Raw genomic sequence first — 11,577 nt, forward strand, 5'->3', positions numbered from 1 at the left:
TGTTACCTGTAGTGGAAGAGCCTCTCCTCAATATTATTAACTCGTCTTTATCTTTAGGTCATGTTCCAAGAACATTTAAACTGGCAGTTATAAAACCTCTCATTAAGAAACCACAATTAGATCATAATAATCAAGCAAATTATAGACCCATTTCAAATCTTCCATTTATGTCTAAAATATTAGAAAAAGTGGTGTCCGCTCAACTGGGATCTTTCTTGCAACAAAATGATATCTATGAAAAGTTTCAGTCTGGATTCAGACCGCATCATAGCACTGAAACTGCGCTCGTTAAAATCACAAATGATTTACTTTTAGCTTCTGACCAAGGCTGTATCTCAATACTAGTTTTACTTGATCTTAGTGCTGCGTTCGATACTATAGATCACACAATACTCTTAGATCGACTACAAAATTATACTGGTGTTCAAGGACAAGCACTAAGCTGGTTCAAATCATACCTATCTGACCGCTACCATTTTGTCTATTTAAATGGAGAAAAATCGATCATAACTCCAGTAAACTATGGAGTGCCGCAGGGATCTGTATTAGGCCCTCTGTTATTTTCAATATATATGATGCCACTTGGAAATATTATAAGGAAACATGGAATTAGTTTCCATTGTTATGCCGATGACACTCAAATATATATTTCATCACGGCCGGATGAAAACGCTACATTTTCCAAATTGACAGAGTGTGTTAAAGATATAAAAGATTGGATGACGCGTAATTTTCTTTTATTAAATCCAGACAAGACAGAGGTAATACTTATCGGTTCAAAAAACCGCCCACAAAACCTCGCACAATACAACTTTAACATCATAGGATGTCCTGTTACTTTATCCTCTACAGTAAAAGACCTGGGTGTTATACTCGATTGCAACCTGTCTTTTGAAAATCATATTTCATATGTTACAAAAACAGCCTTTTTCCACCTTAGAAACATTGCTAAGCTACGTAATATGCTATCAGTTTCTGATGCAGAAAAGTTAGTTCATGCATTCATGACCTCGAGACTGGATTACTGTAATGCTTTATTAGCTGGTTGTCCTGCATCCTCAATAAACAAGCTACAGTTAGTCCAAAATGCCGCCGCTAGAGTTCTTACGAGATCAAGAAAATATGATCATATAACACCGATTTTATCATCACTGCATTGGTTACCTATAAAGTTCCGTATTAATTACAAGGTATTGCTACTGACTTATAAAGCCCTAAACGGCTTAGCTCCAGTCTATTTAACGGATCTTCTATCGCCCTATAATCCATCGCGCTCTTTAAGATCACTAAATTCAAGGCTTTTGGTCATACCTAGGATATCCAGAACCACCAAAGGAGGGAGAGCATTTTCACATTTGGCTCCAAAACTCTGGAATAGTCTTCCTGATACTGTTCGTTGCTCAGACTCGCTCTCCCAGTTTAAAACTAGATTAAAGTCGCATCTCTTCAGCCAGGCATTCATATAATCCTACAGTTCAAACTACAATCCGGCCTCTATCCAATGCCAGAGGAGAACTGGCCCCCGACTGAGCCTGGGTTCTCCCAAGGTTTTTTTTTTCTCCATTAAGGCACCTGATGGAGTTTTAGGACACCATTAGGTCACTTGATGGAGTTTTTCGGTTCCTTGCCACTGTTGCCTTTGGCTTGCTCAGTTGGGGATATTTTGGGGATATTTAATTTAATTTTATCAATCAATAAATTCCTCTTGAAACAAACTTTGTTGTATTATTTTAATTTAATACTTTGAAGCTGCTTTGATGCAATCTGTATTGTGAAAAGCGCTATACAAATAAACTTGACTTGACTTGACTTAAAGCTGTGGACGGTAGAATGGGTGACAAACAGTTACACGAGTTCGATTGGGGAATAAAGTGCAAGTTGTGAGATGCCAATCGCCTCCGTGAGTCTGTCTGGCCTCTGAAATAACTTCATCTGTGAGCTATCCCTATTTCTCCTCCTGACACAACGCGTTACAAAGCGTCGGACATCGAACAGGCACAGATAAGCTCTGAAGATGTCTACTAGTCCATCAACAAGAACGATATTTACTCGAGTCTGACTCCTTGCTCGGTCAGTCTGCCGTTTCCTCTTTCTTTGGTCCTCCGACAAACCTTTCCTAGCTTTCTGCTTCTTTTTTACCGGTTCAGCCATGACGAAAGTGTGAAGAACTCAGTATCTAACGTTACCTTTTTCTACGTGTACGTGTGCACTGTGCAGTGCCATAAAGCAATTCGTTACAACGCGAGACCTGATATCAAGCGATACACGCCCGCCGGCCCAAAGTTGCAAGGGTGGTTTTTCGGCTCACAGGCGCTTGGGGGGTGCGAGACGACCACCATTCAACCCGAAATAAGTCATATAACTATTCCAATGACTCCGAAGCTGTTCGGATAAGACTTAAATGCTCACATCTTATACTGTTTTTATTTAGCTGCTCTTACAGTGATTTTCTGGAGTAAAACTAACGCTTCATCTTTTGTGTGATGTACAATAAACTTAATCGAACTCATCAGTATATTTTGGTCATCATTCGGACGAGGTCTGCTACAGCAGGCTTGTATTAATAGTGGATAAAAGCAGATGACAAATAAGTTATAACCATAATTAAGCTAAACTATACCTGTTCAATCTCCATACAGTATATATTCTCTGGCTCTGTGGGCATTATTGTCCGACTCCGAGTCGAAATGAACACCACTAATGAGAGTTTCTGTTTTGATATTATCAGATGAGATTGTCCTGGCTCTGAGCGCGAGCTCGTAAGGCTCCACCCTTTGGGCGGCAGCAGCAGCTCATTTGCATTTAAAGGGATACACACTAAAACGGTGTGTTTTTCTGAGCCCCCAAAAAATGACAATTTAAACATGCTGTAAAAAAAATATCTGTTGGGTATTATATTTATACATACTCTGGGGACATCAGAGACTTATTTTACATCTTGTGAAAAGGGTCATAATAGGTGCCCTGTAAGCATAAATACTGTTAAGGAAGTTTGTAGTAGACTAATTTACACACACACACACACACACACACGCACACACACACACCCTTCATGTTTTATGGGGATTTTCCATAGAAATAATGATTTGTTTTACTGTACAAATTATATCCCCTAATCTGAAACCTCCCATTACAGAAAATGTTCTGCATTATGTATGATTTACAAGCTGTTTTCCTTGTGGGGACCAAAAAAATGTCCCCATAAGATCAATAAGCAGGTGAGTTTGATCAAGGTTGCTGCTAAACTCTGCAGGAAAATAGACCTCGAGGACCAGAGTTGAGAACCCCTGCCCTACACATTGATTGCAAATGTTCTGATTCTTTATTATTGTTGGGTAATTGTCACGGATCTGCCAGGCTGTCACATCAGCCATTCACACAGCACACCTTCACCAGAGTACTGAACACTCACACCTGCACTTCATCTGCACCATCATCAAGCCAGCTACAAAAGCACACACCTCGTCTCACATCATTGTCTGGTCTTGTTTCTATGAAGTGCTTACCTGTTCTCCAGCGTTGGTACTCCAGTGTATTCCTCTCCTGTGTTCTCCTGTCATCATCCTGCATACTCACCAAACACGAAGAGGTGTGTGCGTCCATCCAGCCATCCGTCCAACTATCCATGATCTCCTGCACCTGTAAAACAAGGAAGGTCTTCGTTACTAAGCTTTACTCATTCTTCAAAGTCTATTTGAACTGCATACTCATCTGTATTCTCCATTCTGCTCAGTGCTGTTAATAAAGCTCACATTTCAATGTATTTCTTTGTGTCTGGATCTGCATTCTGTAACAGGTAACACTTTACAATAAGGCTTTATTAGTTAATTCACTATAGTTAACATAAACTGACAATGGACAATACTCCTAAAGCAGTTATTAATCTTGGTTAATGTTCATTTCAACATTTAATAACACATTATTAAATTCAGAAGGATTTAATGGACCTGAGCTAACATGAACTAACAATGATCAGTTGTATTTTTTTAAACTAATGTTAACAAAGAATAACTATGGTAACAGATGTAGCTTTTGCTCAATGTTAATGTTGGTTAATGCATTAACTGACTTTACCTTATTGTAAAGTGTTACCTATTGTTCTTTATAATTCTTTATAACACTTGAATCAGTTTAAAACATTTGTTTACTTTATGTAGTTTTTGTGTGCATTACTTTATTGGATTTAAACATAATTTAGTTTGTTTTGTTTTAAGAAAAAATATATAAAACCTGTTATTGTTTGAAAACGCTCATTTCAATATCGTGATAATACCATATATATTCGGTCAAATTCCTAAAAAAAAACCCAATAATAATATTAATGTCCATGGGAAAATGTGGGTCCCATGGCCAAACCAGTTGAGAACTGCTGGTCCAGTATAAGGGACAATTTCAGATACAGCCGTAGTGTCTTAGTGACTGTTCAAAGTCTTGTTTGTTGAATTTTTCCAGTTGTAAATATTGTAAAAAAAAATAAAAAATAAAAAAAAATAAAAAAAAATTAAAAAAATCAGCTTGCCCATTTATTTGTAATTTTACTTATAATGGCAGTAATTCTGAATTTAATATCTTTGTTACTGTGAAGATGTTTCATTCAAAAGGAATCGATAAAACAAAACTCGTTAATAATTATGTGGCCAAGACACAAACTGAAAAGATATATTGAAGCTCTACAACTATGATGTCACAGAGACATTCTATATAACTCTCCTGAGCAAAAGTCCCACAAAGACACAATCCTGAGGAGACTTTAATCAGAGTTTGAGGAGAGAAGACTGAATACATTTACAGTCCTGAGAGAACATGGAGAACATAAGAGCAACAGCCTTTGACGTGTTTGATGAAGCACGTTTACTGGGCGAACACACTGACTTGATCATCAAGTCAAATGACAGAGAATTTCAAGTGCACAAGATCATCATGTGTGGCTGCAGCTCCTACTTTAGGTGAGAAGAAGCATTTGAACTGCAATTGTGTGCAAATTACCTAGAAATGATTATAATTATATACATAATTTCCACTGCCAACATTATACGGTTGAAACTGCCTAAGTCCAAATATATAAATGCATGAAAATGAATGAGTGTATTGCCAGAAAAAAGAATGTAACTATGATATCTAGGCAAACACATTCTTGAAATTTTATTCTGGAAGTGGCTATGAATGAAGTTTTACCCAGCATTTCAAATTTAATATAGGAAACTGCATTGGCATCTGCAAGTTGACAGAGGACTTTTCCTCCTGCTCAAAGCTCCGCTGTAAAGCACAGCACTACATCCTGCAGCACTTTGAGGAGGTTCTGCACGTACCTGAGGAGTTCCTGGAGCTCTTCCTGGAACAGCTGGAGGCAGACATGGGGACTTGTGACTTGGTGACTTGGACTCGAGTCGCTATTTTTATGACTTGTGACTTGACTTGACAAAAAATAAAATACTTGAGACTTGACTCGGACTTGGAAGTTAAAGACTCGGGACTTGACATGACTTGAGACACGATGACTTGAATGACTTGAGTGTTAATCACATCATGTTTTCAGTTTGAATATAAAATATAGAAATGATTTTTAAAAATCAAGTTGATTACCCAGCTGGAGCGCAGGCTGAGAATAGCGTTTCAAGAAGGGGGATCGGAGGGTGTGCTCCAACTATAGGGGGATCACACTTCTCAGCCTCCCTGGGAAAGTCTATGCCAGGGTACTGGAGAGGAGAATCCGGCCGATAGTAGAACCTCGGATTCAGGAGGAACAGTGTGGTTTTCGTCCCGGTCGTGGAACACTGGACCAGCTCTATACCCTCTACAGGGTGCTGGAGGGCTCATGGGAGTTTGCCCAACCAATCTACATGTGCTTTGTGGATTTGGAGAAGGCATTCGACTGTGTCCCTCGCGGCGGCCTGTGGAGGGTGCTCCGGGAGTATGGGGTCTGGGGCCCTTTGCTAAGGGCTATCCGGTCCCTGTACGACCGGAGCAGGAGCTTGGTTCGTATTGCCAGCAGTAAGTCAGACTTGTTCCCGGTGCGTGTTGGACTCCGGCAGGGCTGCCCTTTGTCGCCGGTTCTGTTCATAATTTTTATGGACAGAATTTCTAGGCGCAGCCAGGGGCCGGAGGGGGTCGGGTTTGGGGACCACACGATTTCATCTCTGCTCTTTGCGGATGATGTTGTCGTGTTGGCCTCATCAGACCAGGACCTCCAGCATGCACTGGGACGGTTTGCAGCCGAGTGTGAAGCGGCTGGGATGAAAATCAGCACCTCCAAGTCCGAGGCCATGGTTCTCAGTCGGAAAAGGGTGGCTTGCTCGCTTCAGGTTGGTGGAGAGCTCCTGCCTCAAGTGGAGGAGTTCAAGTATCTTGGGGTCTTGTTCACGAGTGAGGGAAGGATGGAACGGGAGATTGACAGGCGGATCGGTGCAGCTTCTGCAGTAATGCGGTCCCTGTACCGGTCTGTCGTGGTAAAGAAGGAGCTGAGCCGCAAGGCGAAGCTCTCGATTTACCAGTCAATCTACGTTCCTACTCTCACCTATGGTCATGAGCTGTGGGTCATGACCGAAAGGACAAGATCCCGGATACAAGCGGCCGAAATGAGCTTTCTCCGCAGGGTGGCTGGGCGATCCCTTAGAGATAGGGTGAGAAGCTCGGTCACTCGGGAGGAGCTCAGAGTAGAGCCGCTGCTCCTCCACATCGAGAGGGGTCAGTTGAGGTGGCTCGGGCATCTTTTCCGGATGCCTCCTGGACGCCTTCCCGGGAAGGTGTTCCGGGCATGTCCCACCGGGAGGAGACCCCGGGGAAGACCTAGGACACGCTGGAGAGACTATGTCTCCCGGCTGGCCTGGGAACGCCTCGGTGTCCCCCCGGAAGAGCTGGAGGAAGTGTCTAGGGAGAGGGAAGTCTGGGCATCCCTGCTTAGACTGCTGCCCCCGCGACCCGGCCCCGGATAAGCGGTAGAAGATGGATGGATGGATGGATGGATGGATGGATGGATGGATGGATGGATGGATGGATGGATGGATGTTTTCAGTTTGAATATAAAATATAGAAATTATTTTTAAAAATCAAGTTGATTACCCAGCTGGAGCGCAGGCTGAGAATAGCGTTGTCATGACTGGATCATGAAACTATCATCAGTCATGCCCTCTCGTACCTTACGCACACCACGCCCACTTAGATCAGATATCACATCAACATGTCAGCCGGAGGGGTACCGAGGGTCATCGCTTTCGGCTTCAAGAATTGTTCACAAGATGGCAAAAGACGAACAGCGCTTTGCAAGACATGCAACATTAACAGCCATTCTGCCCAGTAAGTGCTTGTCAATTTGTTAATGTTATCTGGTTAGTTGGTAGTTAGCTAATGTAATAATAGCTAAAGTAGCCATAAGGTTTTATCAGCGATTTCAGGCCCAAAAAAGGCCCAAATATAAATGATCACATTCATCTAATCTTTCCTAACGATGAGTGAGTGTGTGTGTGTGTGTGCGTTTGATTTATATTACATTGTGGGAACCAAATGTCCCCACAAGAATAGTAAAACCTGAGATCACCTCCATTGTGGGGACCAGCCAGCGGTCCCCATGAGGGGAATGGGTAAAAAAACATACTAAATAATATTTTTTTGAAAATGTAAAAATGCAGAAAGTTTTCTGTGATGGGTAGGTTTAGGGGTAGGGTTAGTGTAAGGGGACAGAATATACAGTTTGTACTGTATAAAAACCATTAAGTCTATGGAGAGTCCCCACAAAGATAGTGAACCAGACGTGTGTGTGTGTTGTGTGTGTGTGTGTGTGTGTGTGTGTGTGTGTGTGTGTGTGTGTGTGTGTGTGTGTGTGTGTGTGTGTGTGTGTGTGTGTGAGAGAGAGAGAGAGAGAGTGTGTGAGAGTGAGTGTGTGTGAGAGAGAGGAGAAATGTAACAAAGTTTAATGTTGTAAGTAAACTGTGTTTGAGAGAGAGAGAGAGAGAGAGAGAGGGAGGTGTTCAGAGAGGAGTCTGTTGGATGTTAAGCTGTTATTTGTTTTATGGACTCAATGTTGACAATTTAAAACATTTCAAACACTGTTGGCAGAAGTGAAAAATACATAATTTTATGAAGTTACAATTTTGTTTGATTCCATGATGTATTTTACTGAACATGAGTATTTACAATGCAAATCCAAATTATTGTAATTTACTGACAGTTAGGCTACTTATATCTTGTCTTTTCACTTTATTAAGATCAGATTCTGCAGGTAAAATTACAATAATAAGGTGACTTGACTTGGACTTGACTTGACCTACTACAGGACTTGACTTGACTTGACATAGCCTGTGACTTGACTTGACTTGACTTGCCCAAGAAAAAAATACTTGGGACTAACTTGAGACTTGAAGGTTAAGACTTGAGACTTACTTGAGACTTACACATGTGTGACTTGGTCCCATCTCTGTGAAAATCCTGTCATCATTTACTCACCCTCAAGTTGTTCCAATCCTGTAGGGTTTCTCTGTCCTGCTGAACACAACATAAGATATTTTGAAGAGTATCGGTAACCAAACAGTTGATTGACCCCACTGACATCCATCATATTTTTTACCCCCATACTATGGAGGTCAATGGGGTCCATCAACTGTTTGGTTACCGATACTCTTCAAAATATCTTATTTTGTGTTCAGCAGGAGAAAGAAACTCATACAGGGCCATGAACTATTTGTTTGGTGTTTACTATTCCTTTAAAAGTACTAAACTGAAAGAAGGTCATGTGTGTTTTGGTGATTAAACCAAATGTTCCGTTACATATTACAATCATCTTGTGTTTTGAAACATTGATTATGTGGACTGAAAATGTGCATAACTGTAATGAAAGCATGGATCAGGTTTTGAAAGAATGACTAGCTGGGTTACAAGTGTGATCAGTTTGGATTTTTTTAGCTAAGAGTTTTGAAAATTGTAAAAATTTAATAAATACTTTTTTTTTACTAAAACAAGAGAAATTATCAAGACGAAAATATAGCAACGAAAAAACATCCTGCAATTATAAATGCTTAACAACATAATTTACCAATAAAGCCATTATCTGCAGTATATTTATCTATATAAAACGGGTAGTTCCAGTCCTTGGTTCTGATTAACGTTAGTGGGGTTTTTTTCCAGATAAAACTAGTGATCGACCGATATATCGGTCAGCCGATATATCGGGCCGATATTTGCGGGTTTGACGTGTATCGGCATCGGCCGATACGCGGCTGCTGCGTTCGCCGATAGTTTTTTCCCGGCATTATTTACAGACAGGCGTCCGCAGGCAGCTTTGTGTTGCTGGAGACGCTGCACGTGCAGCCCATGCACTGCCCCTCCCACACTAGCTGAGTGCTGGAAGCCTCTTCAAAACAACGTTAAGTTTTAAACTTTCAAAGCATCTTTTAACTGTTTGACTTAGCTGAAATATTGCCATACACTTTGAAAGTGGAAACACGTTGCTCTATATGTGTGTGCAACTATAGCTAAGCAAGTTTGAGGGTCCAAATGGAAAACGCGAATGCCGAATATATGCTTGTCATTGTATTTAGGGAGCTGCAAATAGCTAAGTTTGAGGCTATCCATATGCATACGGCAGCTGTTACAAACACTGGTCATAGGATTAAATAATGCCGACGTTGGTTCGTGATTCCGTGATATTTGTGGGAGTTTTATTCAGCGAGGTGGTCGAACTCAGTCAGAACACTCCCTGAGGTAAAAGAATCGACGCGGTTGCGACACGCATGCGATGCAGCGCGCTCGTTTGTCCCGGCGCTCATATGCCGTGGTGAGATGAAAAGTTGAAAACATTTAAACTTTTCAGAATGCCGCAAGCGCACGCAGGTTATGTGACAAAAAAACGGACCTTTCCATGACAACATCGAAAGCTCGGCCGAACAGCTGATCAAAGCTGGACAGGGCAGGTTTTTATTTTTCATCTCCATAAATATATGTGACGTTAGTCGTAAAGGGCTTGAAATAAATTAATCCTTACTTCCTCGTCATCATGATTAGAGTGCAGTTCATAGTTGCATAGCAACGACAGACGCCACGGGAGTGCAAGCGCTTGTAGAAAGGAGAAAGCGTCGCGGCTGTGCTTACCACACGTTTTTAGACGCGATATGTGAACAGTCCCTAATTCATAATAAACTGAGAATCTATTTAGTTTAAAATCGTTTTTGTTTTGTTTAAAATGGTGATCACAATTACATATCAGACAACTACACAGAGTAACATGTTCCAGTCTATTTATATAAAAAAAAAAATTGAATCATTAATTCAAACACGTTTAAAACGAATTAATTCAGTCTCATTCATAAATACCTGTTTAATTAATGGATGATTCACCGTTTTTTAATGAAGAGTCTTCTTGAATAAATGATTAAATGGATTTTTTTTAATCTTTTAGAATTTATTTTCAGAATTTGAATTATGCTTAAATATTTATTTTCAGTATTTTCAGCACTGAACTTTTTTTTTTACTTGTTCTACCTCACATGTTTTTAATATTTGTCAAATCTCAAATATTGTTTTTTTTTTAAGTTCAATAAATGTTCCTTTTTTAAGTTCAATAAATGTTCCTTTTATAAGTTCAATAAATGTTCCTTATTTTAAATTGAGACTTGTAACATTTGTTATCATCATTGTGTCATTTTTATGATGTAAATTGAGTGAGCAAAAGCAGTATCGGCTCCAAATATCGGCCCAAGAAAATCGGCAGCCCGTATCGGTCATCGGCTAAGGCTGATGAAAAAAAATCGGTATCGGCATCGGCACTAAAAAATCCATATCGGTCGATCCCTAGATAAAACACGGCAATGATCGCTTCAATGGTTCAACATTTCACTGCACAACACCCCTAGCAACCATCTTAGCAACATAAACATAAACTTCTCATTGATATTGTTCATTGAAGCTTATAGAGTAGAGTATTACGAGAGTACCTGCATTTACAGTAGATATAGTCATATATTCATAATAAAAATCTGTTTGAATGTCCGCTGCAATATCTTGAACTTTTAACAGTTAAGGGGTTTTCCCGTGCCCTGACACCCTAATCATTTGCGTCTGACAGACTGTCTCATAAAGACAGTCTTTGCCGCCATCTAATGGCGAAATAATGTAAATATAGTTGTTCCTACCTCTGATGTCGCGCGATGCAGCAGATTCACTTCTCCACACTGCATTCACTCACCGAACTCTTGACTGAGTGCTTATGACGTCACAAAGGCCGCGCCAGAACTCCTGAGGATGGAAATGGTTATTATTTAAATGTTCTAGTTGTTGATTCAAACAATTACATGAACCTTTTTTTTTTTTTTTTATCACGTGTGAATGTTTTAAATTACTTTTATATATAGATTTTGATTTACCCTGCCAGCTCTAGACTTTCAATCTAAAACTATGAAAATTCATTGTAAAACTATGATAAACCTAAAATAAATAAATATATAACATTTGAATAGCCTATTTATCAAGTGAAAATGATTTCTTAAAAAAGTTATTGTTTCCAGTTACCAAAGAGCCAACAAAATGAAATGAGGTGAACAGTATACATAAAAACCAGGTACATTTCACATATAAAATATTTTTATTCTG

General features: G+C 40.0%; 1 long non-coding RNA gene across 1 annotated transcript; it reads right to left on the bottom strand.

Moving 5' to 3' along the window:
- Positions 1-9,556: 9,556 nt before the first annotated feature.
- On the bottom strand, positions 9,557-10,335 carry LOC309504286. The gene is made up of 2 exons (XR_014208050.1): positions 10,264-10,335; positions 9,557-10,136 (listed from the first exon to the last, which is right to left on the bottom strand). It is a non-coding gene; the product is annotated as an uncharacterized lncRNA (long non-coding RNA).
- Between the last annotated feature and the right edge of the window lie 1,242 nt (positions 10,336-11,577).

The sequence above is a fragment of the Leuciscus leuciscus genome (assembly GCF_965113295.1).
Source record: "Leuciscus leuciscus genome assembly, chromosome: 8".
Taxonomy (NCBI): Eukaryota; Metazoa; Chordata; class Actinopteri; order Cypriniformes; family Leuciscidae; genus Leuciscus; species Leuciscus leuciscus.